The sequence below is a fragment of the Thunnus albacares genome, chromosome 9 (assembly GCF_914725855.1).
Source record: "Thunnus albacares chromosome 9, fThuAlb1.1, whole genome shotgun sequence".
NCBI lineage: Eukaryota > Metazoa > Chordata > Actinopteri > Scombriformes > Scombridae > Thunnus > Thunnus albacares.
The window spans coordinates 11280578-11290619 of record NC_058114.1 but is presented as its reverse complement, the minus strand read 5'-3'; positions in this window follow the sequence as shown (position 1 = coordinate 11290619).

The window sequence follows — 10042 nt, the reverse complement described above, 5'->3', positions numbered from 1 at the left end:
ACATTATCTAATGATATAGCTACTCTGGATGGCATTACCCTGGCCTCCAGCTCCACCGTAAGGAATCTGGGAGTTATCTTTGATCAGGATATGTCCTTAAACTCCCACATAAATCAAATTTCAAGGACAAATCTCAAAAGGCCTTTTTTCACTTACGTAATATCGTAAAAATCAGACACATCCTTTCCCTAAAAGATGCAGAAAAACTAGTTCACGCATCTGTTATTTCTAGGCTGGATTATTGCAATTCCTTATTATCAGGCTGCCCTAACAAGTCTCTAAAGACTCTCCAGCTGGTCCAGAATGCAGCTGCACGTGTACTGACTAAAACTAGAAAAAGAGATCACATTTCTCCCATTTTAGCTTTGCTACATTGGCTTCCTGTAAAATCTAGAATAGAATTTAAAATCCTTCTCCTAACTTACAAAGCCCTTAATGGTCAGGCACCATCATATCTTGAAGAGCTCATAATGCCGTATTATCCCACTAGAACACTGCGCTCCCAGAATGCAGGCTTACTGGTGGTCCCTACAGTCTTTAAAAGTAGAATGGGAGGCAGAGCCTTCAGCTAACAGGCTCCTCTTCTATGGAACCATCTACCAGATTCGGTCCGGGGTGCAGACACCCTCTCTATGTTTAAGAGTAGGCTCAAAACTTTCCTTTTTGATAAAGCTTATAGTTAAGGCCGACCAGGCTCACCTTGGATCAGCCCTTAGCTATGCTGCTATAGGCCTAGACTGCTGGGGGACTTCCCATTATGCACTGAGCTCCTCTCTCCTCCTCCTCCTCTCCATTTGTATGCATTCATGTAACATCAATGCATGTCAATAACTTTGCTTCTTCCCCAGAGTTTTTTGTGCTTTCTCATCTCACAGGAAACCCTGGGTTCTGGGCCGAGCCTTCACGGTCCTTCACAGTCCTGATGTCATCCTTCCCTGGCTATTGATACTTATACTTATTGTTATTGTTATGATTGTTGTTCTTCTGTCCCCCCTCCCCCTTTCTCTCTCTCTTTCTCTCTCTCAACCCAACTGGTCAAAGCAGATGGCCGCCCACCAAGAGCCGGGTTCTGCTTGAGGTTTCTACCCATTAAAGGGGAGTTTTTCCTTACTGCTGTCGCCAAGTGCTTGCTCATGGGGGAATTGTTGGGTCTCTGTAAATTAAAGAGTACGGTCTAGACCTGCTCTATGTGAAAAGTGCCATGAGATGACTTTTGTTGTGATATGGCGCTATATAAATAAAAATTGATTGATTGATTGATTGATTGAAAAATGAAAAGACTGTCGAGTTGAGTGTTGTGAAATTTATTTGCATGTTCATATTAGCTTCAAGCTAACTCTGGTGCAGTGCATCTTAAATGTTTCAAACTGCACACCGTCCCATTAAATAAATAAATAAATAAATAATAAATAATAAATAATAGTTTCTGGAATTGTTAATGAGGGAGAAGGAGTAGATATTATTTTAAGCATTTTACCGAGGTAATTTAACTTTTTTTGTGTGGTGAAAAACTATACCAGACACACATTTTGGTTCCAAGCAGAGTATTTTTATATGTCCTTATAAATGTCTGGAGGGGATCTCTAAAGATAGATAATTTGGATGAAACTGAAGAGCCTGTGATATTATCTTGTTAAGCACATAAAAAGAAGTGAAGTAAAACAGTACTGGAACCAGAAAGCACTGAATGTTAAACACTGAAATATCAAAAACGGTGAAACACTGAGCAACACTCTTTACCAGGGTAAACCGAATGCCGTAAAACAATGAGTAACAAAGAATACTGAGTTAAACCGAATATTGTGAAATACTGTAAAACAGTTACGTTTTTCCAGTTTAGTGCAGTTCCCAAATAATTGGTTGTATATCAAAGCTGTGGCAAATTTTAAGCTCAGTGAGTTTCTGTTCTGCAATGAGCTGTCTGGTCATCACTGTGGTAGGTCTTTGAGAAAAGACGGCTGTGTTCTTTAACAACACTCTACGCGTTAAAACATTGGTATGTTCATGCTCAGATGTTTTGTAGTATTTCCCAAGGAAAGATCTCATGAATGTGTAATATTGCCTGTTAATGGGCTGTTTTTGTTGCAATTTTCAGACTTAACCTACTTGGTTTATGTTAAATATTGCATTTAGAGGAAACTTATATCCATTACATGGCATTGTTGGAGTCTGCTTTTTCCTAAAAAACTTTGAATTTGAAATTTGAAAACAATTTTATCAGTGAGTTATTATGAGTTATTTTTACTTAATCAAAACAACCCAACTGCAGTTTGATTGATATTACCCAGACTGCACAGTAAAAAAAAAACATTATTTATGAAAATTACTATAAATGGAGATAGCTGATCTTGTAAATGAACTCATCTATTCTAAGAAAATTAGGTGATGCTAGCTGGAAGTTTTCCTGTGTGACATGCTCTTTCAGCTGACCCTTGCATAAACTTTTATCGATGACAAAACTTGATATGCTTCATCTCCAGTCATACTGTACACCAGAAATTCGATCACTGAAGTACTTCAGTAAATGCAGGTATTGGGAAAAATAATAATTTGAGTTTTATTGTGTAATTCAACTGAATTGTGACTCAAGTTTTAGAGAGCTGTTGATTTCTGGAAAGATGTGTACACATACGCACACACACACACTTGAGAAACACATTAAAGTCTTTCCTTATTATCAGTATTAACAATGAGCCTCTTTTTAAAGAGGTTGCTCTGGGAGAGTTTAAAGAGCCAGATATTTTTATCTGAATTCAAAGAAAAGTGCTGCTGAATGTTTAGAAATCAAACACACAAATTCATGAGCTAACATCAAAGTTATGTGCTGATTCTGGACACCAATTAAGCATCGCTTTGCTGAATATGCTTCCAATCAGTCTCTGGGTGTCCTGCAGCTGCCCTGCCAAACCCTAGATCCCTGTGGATTCTGAATCACAGAGCTTTCCAACAAACACAAACACGTCATTTTCATTCTGACCGCCTGTGAACAATAAAATGAGAAACATGTGGTTTATTCTTTGAAAAGGAAAAGTACTGAGAGACATTCCTGCTAAGAATACATCTAGCCTGAGCTGATTTCTTACAAAGGTTAACAAATGGCATGGCTGGTGTTTTACGTTGGTTATGTTATCAAACATTAATCAGTGCTTGTGCTCCGACATAATTTACAATGTTGTATCCCGTATTCTCTGTCTTCCACCTGTGTGGAAAGCAGATGTTTGCAATACTTGTTTGTTGGTTATAAGGGTTTCCAAAGTAACATATGATGTGAGGAACACAGAGAATAATTAGAGAAAGGGCTGTGCAAAGAGATATGACAGATATGCAAGGTGTGTCAAGTTATTACTAACATGAGAAAGCTATGGATACACCAGATCAAATAACTCACATTCAAATGTCGGCTGTAACATGCGGTTAGTCACCACAGAGATGTGTGAGAAAGTGACTGAGCAACACAAATACTGTCTGTCTGTGTCTCCCTTTCATGAATGTCATCTAGTGACATGAATGAATGTGTGTTTAGATGTGTGCGTGCATGCTGGTCTCCCCGGGTTTTTACAGGTCGATTTCCTTGTTTCTTCTTATCGGTAAATCATATGCGTGGTATCACATGTCCAGTCTGTGTGTGTGATTACTTAATTTCCAAAGAAATAATACGTGCATGTGATAACTTAATTTCCAAAGAAATAAAACCTGCATGTCCTGAACATGTTTTCAGATCAAATTGATTGTTGGAATCCTGGAATCCTTTGGGTGAAGGTAACAATACCATAATGGAAAAATAGTCTATTAAAAGTTTTGTGTTCAAAGAGATTGCAGATTCTAATTGATCTCATGGTGATGTTACATTAAACCAATCATTAATAGCCATGAATCAGCGCGACAAAGTGCATAACTACGTTTTTCTACTTACTTTCATGATAAGATTAGATGGAATTATAAGGGTTAACATTAAACCAACCTCACCAGTCACAAGGATTAGTTATGCATTTCGAAGCAGTGATTCATCGCTCCTACACAGAAACTACCAGGTGTGTCTTCAGGAAAGAAATGACAACATTGAAAGAAGAATAATTACAGTACCTTAAAAAGGAAGAGGATGTTAGGAACATGAGGGCAGAGGAATTTCAGCACTATGTTCTGATAACTACCAGTTTTGACTTCCAAGAATTGTCATGTAATTTGTAAGGTATTAGGCTGATAGTAGGCCATAATATTTTGAAAATATTAATGTCACCATATTACCAGCTTAAACAAAAATATGATATAACCTTATTATTAGCAGGTTACCATACTGTCATTGATATTATGTATTAGGGGTGGAATCGGAATCCGGTATTCAGAAAAGTACTAATAGCGTTTTTTTTACAAATATTTATTTCGTACAAATATTTTTAAAATTATTTGTTTTCGAGAAGAAAAAAAATCATGTCAAATAACAGCGTGCAGGTCAGTTACATTGCTGTCTCTGTCTCTGTCCTCTGATCTGCTGTGCTGTCTGTCTCTGTCTGTCTGTGGTTAAATAAATAGCTGCAGGTCTGTATGTGTAGCGGAGCTGAGCTTTAGCTGAGTAGTCAGCGCAGTTGTCCATGGTCTGGCACACCCAAGTTCAAGACCTGGTGTGAAGACTTCCTTTGCAAAATAGGTTATTGATAAACACTTATTTTAACACTTTGATATCCTAAAATTAGAAGTTTCCACTTTTATTCAAATACAAATAATTTTTCTGCCTCAACAAATACAGATACAAATACAAATACTGGGCTCTCTGCACATCCCTAGTATGTATGTGTTTCCACATAATTACCCCTTTCAAATATTACCTAGTTACCTACCCATTGCTAATACCAATCCGTTACTTGTTAATTACCATTAATATTACTTTATTATTACCTCTTTACTATCAAAATATCACCCCACTATTACCTTGTTATTACTGAGCTAGAATGTAAAGTGCAACCCAAAATTTTACTTAAGTAAAAGTATTGAAGCATAAGCAGTAACGTGTACTGTATCTACATGTCAGTTGTAAAATAACGTGCTCATCCTTAGACCGGTCTCTTTCAGTGTTCAAATATGTCATGTGATATTCTCAAGGAACTCAACTTGACAAATCTAAATCTATTCCACATATATGAGTGCATTATTGTCATTATTAACAGCAGCAGCAGCATATTTTATGACCTTATGTAATGTTTTTCATATAGCTTTATTTGTGGTTGCAAGAGGACTTTAAGGCATGGATATTTTAAGAGGAATATGGTACTGCGTTCCAAGATGGAAAGCCATTCAGTCCTGTGAAAGTTGCTCACGCGGTGCATGTGAATAAAATGTGTTTCTGGTTTCTGCTGGCTTCCAAAGAGCACACTAGAGTTCTCCTGCTGAGCCGCTTGACAGCATGCATATTACAGACTTCCTCTGCATGAACCTACTGACTTCCTGTCAGCTCCTGGCATAAAATAAATTAATGGATGAAATTCTGATCATACAGAGTCATTTCAGAATGTCTGTGACACTAAAAGATTTTGACAGTTTTAACTGCTCCTTCCTTAATGATTGAGTAAAGGAAAAGGTCTTTTTTGGGCCAGTGTGCATATACGATGTCAAAATCACCTCACAGCCCAGAGCTTGAGGTAAGTGTTTGCTGAGAGCAGTGATCTCCTGCAATTTTTGTCACCACGCCAGGAAACTGGAAAGGAAATTGTTATCTTTACATTTCTGTTTGTGTATGGATTCAAAAAAAGAGATAAAACATGTTGCTTACTGAGTTTAAGTGTTGCTGGGTGTATTTCTTTAACCTTTGGACAGTCTCTATGCTCAAATGTAGGTTCATACTTAACACACAGACACGAGAGTGGTATTAATCCTCTTATTTGACTTAAGAAAGTGAATATGCATGTTTAAAAAAAAAAAGTATTTCTTTAAAAAATCAACAAAGAATAAAAATTTAAGCCTCAGTCCTGAAAGGCTGAGGGTTTACATCTAGAACGTTTGTATATGTATTATCGACCCTTTTCACAGCAAGTATTTTGACTTTTCAAACATGAAAAGCACAGGTGTTATCAATAACATTAACAATGGCTTGATTTCATTAACTTTCCCAGTAAGTCATGCCAGTGAGTGAGCACGCACAATACCAGAGCCCTTAAATTGGCTTACCTCAGTGGAATACAGTCATCAGTAATGTCATTGATACCACCTGTGTTTTCCTGTTTGGACATGTCAAAGTGTTTGCCATGAAAAGAGTTGATTCACCTGCTGCTGAGAAATAAATAAAAGGAAGTTTATAATCGCATGTTGTGACTGGGAAATGAATAGGAATACAGTAGTCACATGTTGCAACTTCCTCATGCTTGATGCTGATAAAAATCTCTTTGGAGAGTTTATGCTCAACCTCTGAAATATAATACAAAAGTTAAAGTTTCACAAAATGTCAATACCCAAACCTCTGAGCACAGCTGTTCTTTTTTCAAAACTCAATTTAAAGACACAATCCATAATCAAATATTAACAAAACTGTCGCCCCCAACACCAAAATCCAAACACATGGCTGATACCTGCTACCACTTGGATGGGGAAATATGTATATTCATTTACTTGCTGAGAATTAGTAGAGAAGATTGATGTTGATAATGTTTTTTATGCTAAATATGAAGCAACAGCCAGGTTAGTGTGGTATAAAATAAAGAGAAGGGGATAAAATCTGCCCACTGTACCAGCAACTCCAAAGTTGTGGTTTAATGTATTTTTATTTGCCAAACCATTTCTGAGCTGTGTAAAACTCAGGTGATTTATGTGAATACACTTGATACGTAGGCTGTCAGTCAATTGGGGCTTTAAGAACAACACTTGAAACTCCAGTTTCAGGTCTCAGATTATGATTCTTATCAGGTTAACAGAACTGAGAGTGGAGTTAGATAAACAAAGATAATCTCCAACATTTCTGGTATGTGATGTCATCCACTGTGTCTGTGTCTTTAGACCCTCAAATGGTTTTGTACAATGTATAACCGTGATTTGTATGTCTGATAGATGAGTAATGTGTGCTATGAGTAAGTGTGTGTGAATGGTATGATATGTGTGTGACTGTATGTGAAGTAACATTAGAGACAGCTGTTTTTTGCGGTTCTTTTGTTGTTGTTGTTGTTGTTGTTCTGTCAACCTGTGACATAGTGCGGCGTACAGTGAAAGCTCCTTACCTCCTGCACGTCCTTAAAAGGTTCTGTTAGATACTCTAGGTAGTTTCTGCCTACAGTAAACTCCTGTAATGTACACGTCAGACAAAAAATGATCAGAAATGGAAACAATGTGGTGCCAGCCAATCCTCCCTGCAGAGAGTCATAGAGACATGCAGAGTGTGAGGGTCTGACCTTTTTCTTTCTTTCATCTCTTCTTACTTTATTCCTGCCCTTCTGTCCTTCCTTATTTCTTTAGACTACATAGAGACACATTATTTCTTTTTTATTTGTTTCTTTAAACCCTTTTATTTCTGTCCTTCTTTGTTTTTCTTTATTACTGGCATTCATTCCATTTTGCTTCCTCATTTCCTTTCTTTTTCTTGTAACACGGACACCTTATCTTCAGCGTTTCTGTAAATATGAGGATATTTGTGTGGGTGACACATGGATCAATTACTTCCTGATATAAAGTCGATAACTGACGTTCAACGTTCCCTTGTTTAGTAGTAATAATGATTTAATGAAGGACACCAAGAAAACGCTTTACAGTCAAATTCAATAAGTTGAAATTGTCAATTTGCTAAAAGAAAATGGGTGTAAACACATACATAGATAAAGATGAATCATCAGGACTTCTTCCTCTTACCTGCACAATGTTTCATTGTGTGTGGAGTTGGGTTTTTTTTAGCTCTTGCCCCTCCCCTCCTTCCACAGGCCTCTTTTTTTATCCTACAAGTTCACCTCAACTGTCAGATTACACTAGAAGAAGTGATGGACATGGTCCCACAATACCCAGAAATGCAGACAGAAACCAAGGACCAGTTATCTTACCCCTCATATGCCCCAGGCTTTTTCCAACAGTAGTCACGATGACCTAAACTATAGTGTGCTCATGAAAGTATGACAAAAATGTTATTAGTGAGACTGTGTCAAGACTCGAGCGAAACCACCATGACTTCAAAAGAATGACATCACGGACGATGACAGATGGAAATCTTTCCTGTGGCAGTGTGAGTTGCCACCTAGCACCTATGAGTGGACAGATTACAGATTAGGTAAAATTTCATCCGACATCACGTAGGCTATAATTTAATCGCAGTTTAGGATCCCTGCATGTTTCGAATACAGACAGCACAAGCCTCAAACAACAGACCAGCTCTTTCCTCAACACCCAAGGAAACCATCTAAACAACCTCCTGCATGGTCACCAAACCTGACCACTGACCCAAACCATCTTTTATCTTTCAAGCTACAAGAGCCAGCAAGATAGGAAGACCAATTCACAGCCCAGTGTGCATTGAGAGCACCATTTTGATAAACAACCCCCACCTAAGAGCCAGACGAACTGGCACCAAACTTTAATGCCACTGTGGATTTTGATTCAGGACTTGAGTGACCAACCCAAGAACTGATCACTGGGCAAACCGGCATAAGGCACAAGACATGCTGCACTATATGCCATGCCCATTCGCACACACACACACACACACACACACACACACACACACACACACACACACACACACACACTCAAATGGCATGGACCCCTGCCATTGGCAAACAGACCAAAGACCAGAGGACTGTAAAACCCATGGGTTAGTTTTAGATTTTGTCTACGGACAATTATTGTTATATGTTGATATGTGTTTATATCATATGTGTGTTGTTATGTACTTTGGTTAGACTTTTATTCCACTGCCTTTAAACCAGGACATGTACCATTAACATAATCCCATCATCCATGATAACACTATCATGTTTAGTACCACTCTGCTTGTTTCACTGTCAGAACACTAAAGCTACTATCCAGATTGCAAAATTAGGAATCATGCAATTGTTAAATTGTAAATGCTTTGTTTAATGGAGTAACCATATTCAGGAACTGTACTCACCTGACCTTGGACAGGGAGGGACTGACTCTGCTTCCCCAGAACTCTGCAACCCCTGCAATTGGCCAGGATGCACCCTCTTGGCGAGCAGACTGAAACTTTAAAACAGTGTCTTATCTGAGACTCTGGGCTTCCCCTTTTTGCTGTTTTTGGACTGTTGGCTGCTGTTTGCTGTTTTTAAGCCTTTTAGGCAGCTGCTCTCAGACTGCTCTTTAAGGCTGCTTGATGCTGGTTGCTGGTTCTTCTTGCTTTCTGCCATGCTGGTGGAAAGCTTGCAGTTTGCTAGTCTGAAGATGTGACTCAGAGCATCTTCTGAATCTGGAGTCATGAGTTGAGGATCAAGCCTAGGAAAGCATGAGAGCATAAACCAGGAGCTCTTTCCCAATGGGAGCGTTTCAAGTCCAGACTGGCCGACTCACTCATCACTACCAGATCCAGACTCCAGCTCCTCACCCCAACACAATGGACTCCATTCTCCACAAGAAGCCACCGCAGGGAGCAAGCAAGTATTTGTACAAAACCTCCATCAACTTGCTTAAACCCTGGTGCTTTCATGATTTGTAATTTCAATTGGCAATTCTGAACTAAGCTGTGGTGCCGTTGATTTGACTTGCTGCTTGTCAGGTAACAGTCATCTCATCTGTTTATCAGGTTTCTCATACCAACTACACAATACATAACTCTGCATCATGCATTTCGAACTTTCACTAGCCATAGCCTTGTGCACCAGTTTCCCTATCCCTCTTGTGTCTTGTTTGTAAAATGTTGTAGTGTTAAGTACTTGTAGCTGTAGTATTAGTAATAAATGTGCATGTAACTAAGGTGAACTTGTTTGTGTTTTCTTGTGCTTGCATCTCAGTCACTTAACCTTAAAAGATCTATACCCTTGCAAAATCATAATTAAGATTAATAACAATCATAATTCTAATAGACCTCTCTTGTGTGTCCAACAAGGAGGACTATTTCCCTATTATT